The following is a 12,379-nucleotide window of genomic DNA, read 5'->3' as shown; positions in this document are numbered from 1 at the left end:
TTCATAAACGGAACAGTGGCAACAGCACTTGTTTTGAAATTCAGGAAATTTTATCTGTATAACATTGATAAATATTCTACTGTCTTGTGGTGTTCCCAAGACGCTATTATGAAAATATTTAAAATTCTTTCCCTGTTGCCAATGGGAAATGTACCTTGTCCTGACCTCCAAGGCTGATATAGTCCATTTCATGACTATTTTTTAAAATAAGCTCGCTGCAAAGTCTCATTTAGGGGTGGGTTATGCATGCAAAGTTCCGACCCCCACTGGCCATCTGTAAGTGGTGCTCCCTCTCTTTCTCTTAGAAGGAAGAGCTGTGGTTCAGTGGTAGAACATCTGCTTTCCATGCAGAAGATCCCAGATAGGACCAGAGGCCCTGCCTGAAACCCTGGGCAGATGCTGTCAGTCAGTGCTGGCGATACTGGGCTAGATGGACCAAAAGCCATAGCACAGCTTGCCATGTTCCTACATATTTTTATATTCTGTTTAATTCCATGTTGAACACTTTTCTGGTGCTCTTTTCTGGTGCTGCTATGTGTCCTGAGGCTACGGCATGGAGTGGGCTGTTCTTCAAACGCTGTGTGGAGGTCAAAACTAGTGGGGCTCTCATCTAAATGATGGGTTGCTTCCTGTGCCAATGCAATCTACCCCCCACCCACCCACCCACCCACACCTAAAATTAAGCTTTTTTCTGCAATCACAGCTCAGTGGGAAAGAGTGCGGCACGTGCTCCTAAATTTAATAACCCCAACTTTCGCTCTAAGTGGTTTGGCGCTATGTGCTTCTCTTACCACCCGAAGGCAGCCCTTGAGTTCTAATGAAACGAAATAAATCTGTTCCCCAACTACAGTTCAAATGAAATAGTGACATTTCGGTTGTTGAACATGAGAGAAACAAATCAAGTTCAAGATCCACTCCTATCCATACAATTTGTTCCCAGCTCTCCCAATCGATCGTTGCATAAAGCTCTCTCGTCTGATCCACATGTTTTAGTTTTGCTACCTAATTTCACCCAGGAGGTAGGAAATGTCCAAAAACGAACCAGGCCTTAAGGAACTTAAGAAAACTTAAGAAGACCAAAGGGCGCAGTATCTTGTTCTCACAGTTGCCAACCAGATGCCAATGGGAAGCCCAGAAGCAATACACGAGCACAGCAGCTTTCTTTCCCCACCTGCAATTCTCAACAACTGGCTTCAAAACGAGCTCCGAAAACTCTCAGAGGAACAGAACAAAGATGGTGAACATAATTTGTTTGCAATGTTGTGCTGTGTACCAGGTAGTATACTCTCTGGTTAGCTACGACAGCTTCAGAAGCCTTACTTATCACTTGTTACTAGAACCTTTGAAGCAGAGATGCAAAGGACTGAGCACTCCCAATAGCTCAGCTGGTTAGAGCGTGATGCTGAAAACGCCAAGGTTGCAGGTTCGATCCCTGTATGGGACAACTGCATATTCCTGCATTGCAGGGGGTTGGACAAGATGATCTTCAGGATCCCTTCCAACTCAACAGTTCTATGGAGAGCATATGCTCTTGCATGGGCTGTGGCCTATCCCTCACCAAACTACATGGATGATTGAACTCAATGATCTTCAGAAGGGGTAGAAAGTTGCTAAGAAAAGCAAGGTCTCTAGATGATACTCTCATGCACACACACACTGTATGAATATAGATTCATTCATAAAAAACAAAAACCACTGGAATTGTTGTTTTACATCCTGCCCATCTGGGCAGCTTCCAGCGCATATAAAACATAGTAAAATGTCAAACATGAAAAACATCCCGATACAGGGCTGCCTTCAGATGTCTTCTACAAGTTTGAAGCTCTTCGTCTCCTTGACATCTGATGGGAGGGAAATTTCTCAATGCCCACCATTGCTCTGTACTCACACTGCGTCCAGGTGAACAATGAAAAAGGAACCAAGTGTGCTCAGCTCCCTAGTATCATCTGCCTCCATTCATTAAGAAAAAACAAAGAGGCCTTGGTGACCTTTGGGTAGGAGCAGCCAATTAATAGTTCCTGACGGACAGCGTTTCCTCTTCTACAGTTGTTGTGATGGGGAGGGGGAGACGTTGACGCGCTCTGTGCTTTGAATGAGGGCAGGTCCCTGAATGACAGCTCTCTGTTCTGCCTGAGCTCATTAGTGCGGATTCAGAAAGGTAGGCTAGCAAGGTGCCAAACAGCAGGTGTTGCAGCAAAATGTCAGCGCCAGAAATAAGCAACTCTGGGAGAAGAAGAGAAGCAGAGATGAAAAGGGGAACAATCAGATGGAACCGAGAAACAGGCCAAGAAACCAAAACAATGGTCAGGAAAAGAAAAAAGAAAGAAAGAAGAGAGAAACAAATCCGTAAAGAAAAATGGTTTGCAAATGTTGCCCTCAGTTTTGCCTTGAGGTGCATAAAGCAGATCCTGAGGATTAACGGTTGATTCTGCCAAAAGGGAGACCAGGAAGGATCCAAACAGCAGGTGCTGCAGCCAAATGTCAGCGTCAAAATAAGCAAACTCTGGGAGAGGAAGAGAAGCTGAGATTAAAGGAGGCTGCATGTGGATTAGGCCTAAGTGGAAAAGAAATAAATATATGCAGGATGAAGAAGATTCTGAAGCGTTGTGCAAACAGCTTACATGAACACAGGAAGCAGCCTTGCACAAAGTCAGAGGTCTGGCCCATCTAGCAGAGTACAGTGCTATCTCGGGTTAAGAACTTAATTCGTTCTGGAGGTCCATTCTTAACCTGAAACTGTTCTTAACCTGAAGCACCACTTTAGCTAATGGAGCCTCCTGCTGCCGCTACACCGCCGCCATGCAATTTTTGTTCTCATCCCGAAGCAAAGTTTTTAACCCGAGGTACTATTTCTGGGTTAGCGGAGTCTGTAACCCAAAGCGTCTGTAACCTGAAGCATATTTAACCCAAGGTACCACTGTACTGGCAACAATGACTGGCAGTTGCTCTCCATGAAACCATGTTTTATTATGGCTTTTCTTGCAGATCTGCCAAACGAGAGCTTGCATCCAGGCTGCAGACGTGGCCATGGTCAATGCACACATGAACAGTTGCACACTCAGTAGAGATGGGGGAACAGAGACACATATCTGGACCAAAAATTGGAAGGAAGTGCTCCTTCCTGTTTCTTCAAATGTCTAGACTTTCTATAAAAGGGTACTTTGACAGAGGGAGAGGTAGCACTTTTAAAAAGTTAAGAAAGTTGTATTGAAGGCAAAAAGACAGCTCTGTGGAACAGGTCTGGTCGTCAGGTTCACAACCCCTGCTGAAAGTCCTACCCATATATTGATGGGAAATGCATGGGAAACAACTGGGAAATTGTTTTGTGTGAGCTGTGCCACACATAATGTTAGGATGAAACAGAAATTAAGGCTTTGGTTGTTCTGATAAAAATTAGTCAGATTACTTGACATTCAAGGGCTTGTTTTATCTGTCATTCAGCATTATACAACTGAACCAACAGGATATTGTGCTCTGTATTCTATCACCCCTCTAGCAATATTGATTGAACTTCAGAATTAGTTATCTAACCGAGTTCAATAACTAAGACAGATGTAACAGGTACACAGAGAAAAATGAAACTTCAGGTGTGGGTGGGGTTAGTTTCAAATTTTATCAGGCACACATGGATGTGATGCCTTAATTAGCAAATCCTTTAAAACAAGTGCTTACAGCTCTTTTTTAAACATGGGATTATCCTTCAAACACAAAAATCTATTTTGGGGTGTGAGCAGCAAGATGTGAAGAAAACTATCCTGTGTGAGAAAGAAACAGAAGTATAATGATATGCAAAACTTTTAGGAGGAAACTCTTTTAAAAGCGGGGGCTATGACAAAGCTCAGTGGATATTTTTACACACTCATCCTCTGTTTATGGTAGCAAAGAAACGGGATTCCAGGTGCAAAGCTGGTTTGGGAAAATTATAGTTATTAGAAGAACAAAAACGTGGGAAATCGTGCTTGTGCCGCTAGTGCCCTTTCTTCTGATGGGTGGAATTCAACATATTCATGTGCTCAAAATGTGATAAAAATAAGAAGTACGAGGATTAAGTGGGGCGGAGAGAAGACTTAGGGCCAAGAAGCACTCCAACTAAACAGCAAACTGTCACCTTGATTTTGCTGCTTTTAGCCAACGTCTTGCAGAAGAAGCTCAATCAATATTCCTATTTTTACCAGCATTCCCCATTGTGCTAAATCAATGAGCACAACACTCATTTGTGAGCAGTCAGATAAAATAAGAGAGTGTTCTTATAGCCCTAAATAGATTGCACAATATAACTCTGCAATACTGTGTCAAATGAGTTGTCCACCAAGCTCAGCATTATCTACATAGACTAGCAGAAGCTCCTCCAGGGTTTCAGGTCAATTTATTTCCTCAACTCAACCTGGACATGTCAGTGATTGAACCTGGACTCTTCTGCAAATGAGGCAGATGTCTTGCCACTGAGATACGTCCTTTCCCTAAATGTTTGAGAAGCCCCTGTCCCAGCATCCCCACTGCAAGATTTTGACTCACAATAAGGCCTTTAATTTTAAAGAGCATTGCTAGAGGATAGGTTCTGCAGTGAACTTGAGCTGCCCTGGCCTGTTTAGACTTACTCCCACCTAGGCAGCTGTAATACAATAAAAAACAACCACCCAAGCCCATTTAATGGATTTCCCCCCCCCCACCTAATTACAGTTCCACCTAAGCAAGCTTTTTCTTCTTCAAGCTCTGTTAATGAAACTTTAGCAATTACCGCTTTAAGTAATTGCATGGCATTTAGAGAAGCATTTTACAACCCATTTACATGTCATTTTCCTGGTGCTTTAAGAGTAAATTGGTGGGGGTGTTTTTGGTACCGCACTAAATAGCTTGTTAGTTATTAGTCAACAAGGTAAGGAAGAACAGCTGGGAGGTCATGTTTATGGCAATTTGGATCACATAAAGCAACAATTTGCAATTTGCAAGCCTCCAAGCTGGTACCTTCTGGATTAAGCATGGATCTTGTGATTACCCCGTAGTTGGGTGTAGAGGAGGAAGGTCATAAAGGAGAGGAATAATTTGACAAGCTTCCAACTGAAGGAAGAAATGTGGACAACCCATTAATGGTTTCCACTTAAGCCTTGCACAAGGGATGAAATAGGAAGAAAAATAGGGGAACTTAGGAGAAACGTAACTTTAAATAGCCTCATCATAAATGGAGGAAAGCAAAAGAAATAAGGCCTACATTATGCCATACAAGAAACAAAATGGATGAATGAAAAGAGAGAAACAAGAGGTTTAAGACAGACTTGCAATATTGTGCCCCATCACAAATGTACTGGTGAGTTTTGATTATTTACTTTAAAGTTGTTGGGGGTGGATTTTAGAACAGAAAGGAAAGAATACAGAAAATGTGTGGGCTTTCTCCCAAATTCACTGAAATCCATGAAGGTGTACCCAATTGTGCCTAAAGTCAGATTTTTGGTGTTATTCAATGTACTGCCAAAAAAAAGTTGGGCACCTTGAATATTGGGCTCTTACTTATACCCCGAGAGAGAGAGAGAGAGAGAGAGAGAGAGAGAGAGAGAGGGATGGATGCTATATGGGGAGATGACTGTGGCGGGGGAACATTACAAAACTTTTTGAAGTCTGGTGTACCAAAGAGAACTCCAGTTATATCAGCTTGTAGATCTTCCAGGAATTCCTGACAGAATTATACTGTTCAACTTCTGTCTGTTCTGCACAGTTCAAAGCACAGGAGCTGAGAAGCAAGATATTCAACAAGGCTTTAGCCCACTGCCAAGCAACTTGCTGGAACTCACAAGGGTCTCTTTGTCTTAGACCGCCCCCACCAACCTTTTCTGAACACATGGGAAATTAGGAGCGGGGAATACCCGTCTGCAGAGGGGCAACTAAGCCAAGCTGCTTGGCAGTGCTGGATCCCAAAGTCATTCGGTCAGTTGAACCCAGGCAAATTTTCAATATGCATTGGATCCTGCACACAGCTCTCTGCTGCTCCTAACAACTAGTCTTTTTTGTCTTTAACAAGGGATTGTGTGGGGGAGCATATTTCTCCAGCTAATACCTTAAAATCCAGATAATCGTTTAAAAAAAGCAAATCTGTAAGTACCCAATATATGCTAATTGCTCGTTTTCTTCTCTTGTTGGCATGTCATCAAGAGTTTACATTAATACTCCTATAATAGGGATGAAATAAGACCTCAACAGTTATTGAAATTCCCACGTTTTATTTTGCGGAGGGGGGCAGCTCTTTTCCGAAGACTACACAGTAAAATAGTTTATGTCACAGACTTTTAAAAATAATAATAATAATAATCCAACGAAACAATGCTGAGGTTCAGCCTTGCGATCTGCGGACAAACAGGTTAGTGCAAACATAACTCTTTTATCATTAATGATTGTTTGTTAATCCACAGCTAGCTACAGAAATGTAGTTTCTTCTCCTCCCATGGCACAAATTTCCCCCTCTTGTGCTTAGGTCCTGCTTAAGGGTTTTCTGCAGGCATCTGGTTAGCCACAGCGAAAACAGGATGCTGGACTTGGTTGTCAATTGGCCTGTTCCACCAAGCATTCCTTATGCCCTTATCCCTAGGGCAGATATCTCGGCTTAATAAACCCAAGATTCAGATGAACCTGTTGCCTACACATGCAGCCACTTTGCTGCTCCCTCTGTAGTGAGAGAAAGCCAAGAAGCCGCCAACTGACCACAGTTTCTAAACTGAGAACCCACAGTTACCAGCTTCAGAACAGGTCAGTACATTAAACCATGGTTTGAAGTTAGTTTAATATCCTGGCTCATTATGAAGCTGGCAATCATAGTAATGGTTAATGACAAAACAAGAAACTTTGCTTAGAGGTTTCCTAGTTCAGAATCCTGGGATGCGGGTGGTGCTGTGGTCTAAACCACTGAGGCTAGGGCTTGCCAATCAGAAGGTCAGCGGTTCGAATCCCTGCAACAGGGTGAGCTCCCGTTGCTCGGTCCTAACTCCTGCCAACCTAGCAGTTAGAAAGCACGTCAAAGTGCAAATAGATAAATAGGTACCACTCTGGCGGGAAGGTAAACGGCGTTTCTGTGCACTGCTCTGGTTTCGCCAGAAGCGGCTTAGTCATGCTGGCCACATGACCTGGATAAACTGTCTGGGGACAAACGCTGGCTCCCTTGGCCATTAAAGCAAGATGAGTACCTCAACCCTAGAGTCGTTCACGACTGGACTTAACTGTCAGGGGTCCTTTTTTCAGTTCAGAATCCTAGAATGGTTACTGATGCTGCAAAGGGAGGACCAAAGGTCCATTCATATCTCAGATTATTAAGATGAGGAGCAATCAACTGGATGCAGCTATTGAAGGTCACCTAGCGGCTGATACACGCAAACCCACTTCCAGCAATGAACGAAGGCTGTGAAGTGACAAGTTTTCAATGCCTGGGCAAGCTGCACATTGTCAAGATTGCAAAGTGTTCCTGAAAGCAAAACAAAAAAAAGGGAGAGAAGCAAAGACAATTTTCTTCTCCAGTGGTTTATGAAGGTGCCATGGAGGTAAAGCACTGAACCCTCTCGTGGATGCACAATAATTGCTTTAGGAAGCTGCATCCAAGAGAAAGTCCTTATTCAACAAAAACGGGAATGAGTGCACTGGACACGTGACAGCCCAAGGAGATACACTGGCTAGGAATTTAGGGATGTGTGGCTTCCTTCAGGAAAGCAGCTTAAAAGCCCAGAGAACCCAAGGCAGCTTTTCAGATGGAGCAATTATACTAGAAAACATGTGCACCTACAGTGTGTCTGACATCCACCAGACACATGCAGCATAAAGTTCTGCATTTGTTTTTGGATCAGTGTTCTACAGCCTTTAGCCCCCAAATGTTGTTGGACTACAACTCCCATCATCCTCAGTTAGCTTAGCCAATGGTCAGGGATGATGGGAGTTGTAGTCCAACACCACCTGAGGAACCAAGGTTGAAGGACACTGTTCTAGATGCTAATGCTAACTGGTCTCCACCCTTCCCTGCTATGTTTTTATTCATTTAATACACTTCTTTCTCACCCATTGGTGAAAGACTGGGGGTGGCATATACAATGTCCCCAGGTGGTCTCCTACACCAAGCATTCATTTTGTCTACACTATATAAGTGACAGAACATGTCAGGAAAGCAATAGGTATCTATCATGTTCGGAAGAGCACATGTTGATGAACCCGCAGAAGTTTCACTCAGTGGCAGAATCTACTGTCCAGCACAGAACTATGCATACTACTAACTTCAGCTTTTTAATCTTTTTTTTTTAAAAAAAAATGCATGTTTCTAGACCCTGTGACTGATGGTATCACCAGGCATTGCCCTTATATGTGCAAAAGTCAGACAGGGCCTGGGCAGGACTTTCCGTGGTCATGGAAAATGGGTCTCTCTCATCCTTTCATTCCTTCAGTCTAAGAAAAAAACATTCCACGTTCTTTGAAATAATCACCGATGATTTGTGTAAAAATGTTCAAAATAGTCTCAAGGTGCAAATGTACTATATGAATTGAGTGTTTGCAAAGTACACACATGGTGCACTTCAATTGTTCAAAGGGCCTTTCATGCAATCTTGGTAATCTTTACAAAGAGCCCTGTAAAGTAGACTGCTTTGATTATCCTCATTCTGAGACTGTAAGACTAATGACTTACCATATTTTTTGCTCTATAAGACTCACTTTTTCCCTCCTAAAAAGTAAGGGGAAATGTGTGTGCGTCTTATGGAGTGAATGCAGGCTGCGCAGCTATCACAGAAGCCAGAACAGCAAGGGGGATTGCTGCTTTCACTGCACAGCAATCCCTCTTGCTGTTCTGGCTTCTGAGATTCAGGATATTTTTTTTCTTGTTTTCCTCCTCCAAAAACGAGGTGTGTCTTGTGGTCTGGTGCATCTTATAGAGCGAAAAATACGGTAGCTTATCTGTACCCAAAGAGCTTGCCATTCGGGTGCAGTGTGAACCAACCATTTCCCATCTCACACAAGACGAATTTGGTTAGCCAATGTTTGTTCCCTTTTTTAAGTCCACAGGTGGAATCATAACTAAGAGGCAGAGAATTCAATCAAACCAAATTCATATTCCCCCTCCTCACAACTCCCCAAATGCTACGCATTAACCACAGATGATGCTGCAGTATGCCTAGGGCTGAGTCAAGAGCTCAGGGCAGAATTTTCAAGGCAAAATTTTGAAGGAGTAATTGCAGGAGAGAGGAAAACCATGTTGTAATTCCCTCCTGCTCCCACTTTCCACTGCAGCTAGTTCTGCTAGCACCCTCCCCAAAAGTTACCTATTCACAAGGGTATTTGTGGGGCAATCCTGCCCCCCAGCAGTCAGAAGACTCGCCACCAGTAACCTCCCTTTCACACACACAACTGAAAATTCCTGATATGCGCCAGCCCATTCGTAAAGAGGGACATTTAAGGTTCAAGCTTTGTTTACTGCTCATTCCTGGTCTCCAGGATACTGGCAATGATTCTAATTACTTCTTCTTTCTCTTTTTAAAGACCCATGTTGATGCTGGAGTGCAGGCCTTTTGGAACAGGAAGTGGGTGAAGCCACACTGCATCAGCATTCTTGGGCCCAAACCAGAACAAGCAGCCAGTGTTTGCAGGTAACTACAATCTTTTTAGGGAGGCGGTTGGCGCTGTGGGTTAAACCACAAAGCCAAGGACTTGCCGATCAGAAGGTTGGTGGTTCGAATCCCCGCAATGGGGTGAGCTCCCGTTGCTCGGTCCCTGCTCCTGCCAACCTAGCAGTTCGAAAGCACGTCAAAGTGCAAGTAGATAAATAGGTACCACTCCAGTGGGAAGGTAAACGCTGTTTCCATGCACTGCTCTGGTTCGCCAGAAGCGGCTTAGTTATGCTGGCCACATGACCCGGAAGCTGTACGCCGGCTCCCTCGGCCAATAAAGTGAGAAGAGTGCCTCAAACCCCGAGTCAGCCACGACTGGACCTAATGATCAGGGGTCTCTTTACCTTTACAATCTTTTTAATAGCAACAATGAGTGTCGGTTCACATGGCCAACACAGCCCAATGGCACCTGCCTTCCGCTGCTCCACACAGGGGAATTGCAACAAAGAATTACTTAGCGGATCCATTCCCCAGATTGCATGAGTCTTTACAGAGTAGACAACCCTATACTTGAGTTTCCCTCCCCAGTGGGACTGACACCATGCAAGATCTGACAGCTGCCATGTGGAAACCAAGACTCAACGACTGACTCTGGATCCCTGCATGGTGCTATTTCTAGAATAGATAAGTGCACAGCTTGTACATGTCCCCTAGGTAGGGATTTCTTAGCTTAGTTCAGTCACTACTGCTTTGGCACTGGTCCCCTCGTCCATTTACTTGGCTTTTACCAGAATTGCTAGTGGTGTCATGGAAAGTTTGACCTTGCATAGATTTGCGCGTCCTAAGAATCGATGGGCTGTTGCAGGAGCAGGAGGGGGTTCCTTGGGGAACGTCAAAACAGGAAGGTACTGTCTCAGCTGCTTAGAACTAAATCTGAATCCAGGTGAATTTATGTGTAGAGACTAAATTATAACAGTGCATTGCATCACTTTAGAGCATTCAAGCTATTTAATATACAGTTGTACCTTGGATCCTGAATGCCCTGGAACTCGAACGTTTTGGCTCCCGAACACCGCAAACCCAGAAGTGATTGTTCCAGTTTGCGAATATTCTTTTGGAATCTGAACGTCCAAGGGGACTTCCACAGCTTCTGATTGGCTGCAGGAGCTTCCTGCAGCGAATCAGAAGCTGCAATTTGGTTTTGGAAGTTGAACAGTCTTCCGGAACGGATTCCGTTCGACTTCCAAGGTACAACTGTACATTATCTCCGTAACCAAAAGAGCAGCCCTGTAAGGGGTGAGTATTATTATCCAACATTGCAGGTGGGGAAATTGAAGCTTGGAGAAGGCAGCTTGTCTAAGGGCATAATCCAAACAATGACCCACTCTCAGCAGGTCACTGCAAAGTGTATGCTGAGCCCAGCCACTCAGAAGGTGTGGGGCAATCAGCCCTGAGGCCAGCACCAGCTCCAGGCTGATGTAGTGGTCAAGCCCAGATCAGGGCCAATGATGCCATTGTGTGCCAGCAGCAAGACCATATCGGGATAGAGTGGATTCTGGGCTGACTCAGCCCTGCCCCATCTCCCCTTATCAGGGCTTTTTGCTGGGATCTGCTAGTGAAGATGCTACCAGTGAGCATCCTACCATCCCTCATGTTGGGTGACTAGCAGAAGAGCAGCTCAGTGGAGAGAGACCTCTGCTCACTCCAAGCCCCGAGCTGAGCACAAGAAGGGGCTGGATTGCTTTTAAAGGCAACTAAGCAAATGGGGAAAGCCTAAATCAGAGAACTTCTAGCTGGCATACTCAACCACTGTGCTAACCGTCGTACACAGTCACTAGCTGTAACTTTTAACCACCGAACCATAAGCCAAAACCACAGGTCTGATAGGGCCAAGCCACACATGAGATTAATTAACCTTAGGGGCTGCTGTGCCTCTTTCTTAATGAAAAGCAGGTGCTCAGGACCACAGCATAGAGAAAAAGGAATGTACTAAATAAATACAGAAACAAAGGCAGATGTGCACATAGCCTGTGTAGCATAGCAATGAAAAGGAACTTCTATGCACAGCAGCGTTTAAAATTCACCAGGTGCATTTTGCACCTGGCTATCAGCCGCTTGCTACCAAGTAAAGATGACCTGGTGGCAGGATGGCACCTGACGTCTCCACCATCTGGAGGTACATTCCTGGGGATCCCTGGATCTTGACCCTTTTCAAGCACTAGCATGTAGAATCCCATAGAATTCTATCTGTGATATTTTTACCTGCACAATCAGATCAAATTTCAGGAACCAAAAAGTCGTACTGAAAAATACACATGGCCCCGAAATGGCAACTAGACATTCTGTTTTGGCAACAGTAACCCTGGTTTAAGGAGCCATTTGGTGCCTGGCTTATATAGCTGAGTCTCTAACACTGATACACAGTGGCCTCTGTGTATCACAATAGTGGCCTCGAGGATGAAGTGGCCTCGAGGATCACAATAGCGCATGCTGAAACAGGTGAGTACTATGGAAAATTACCACATGTGCTGTCATTAATTTTTTTAAAGCAAGTGCAGTTGTTCTTACAAGCGTACCGAATGCTGAGGTCGTGTTTTAAGAGCTATCTGGCCTTGCCCTACATGACTGTATCCTCCAAATGAGAAAACAGATGATAGCCTTATAAGATAAGGCATACTAAAACAATTACAACACAGCGTTATTACTCATTGACTAAAGATATCAAAAAGCTTTCAGAGAATACCGGTTCTAACACACTGCTGTGTGTCAGTGACGAACCTTGGCTAATCCCAAATTCCCCGTGCCAACTCAGAGAA

At 44.2% G+C, this 12,379-nt stretch overlaps 1 protein-coding gene and 1 long non-coding RNA gene across 13 annotated transcripts in view; one reads left to right on the top strand and one right to left on the bottom strand.

The window, feature by feature from the left end:
- Positions 1-12,379, bottom strand: part of SLC4A4 (solute carrier family 4 member 4) — a 194,401-nt gene that overhangs the window by 100,543 nt on the left and 81,479 nt on the right. The gene's annotated exons all lie outside the window — the stretch shown is intronic.
- LOC310852932 overlaps positions 1-12,379 on the top strand; it is a 58,117-nt gene that overhangs the window by 14,697 nt on the left and 31,041 nt on the right. For all 3 annotated transcript variants that reach the window (XR_014568453.1, XR_014568454.1, XR_014568455.1), the window contains one exon: positions 9,496-9,602. This is a non-coding gene — a long non-coding RNA (uncharacterized lncRNA). The remainder of the gene's footprint in view (positions 1-9,495; positions 9,603-12,379) is intronic.

Source organism: Podarcis gaigeae, assembly GCF_964106915.1.
Source record: "Podarcis gaigeae genome assembly, chromosome: 9".
Taxonomy (NCBI): Eukaryota; Metazoa; Chordata; class Lepidosauria; order Squamata; family Lacertidae; genus Podarcis; species Podarcis gaigeae.
This window is presented reverse-complemented; position numbering and strand designations above follow the sequence as displayed.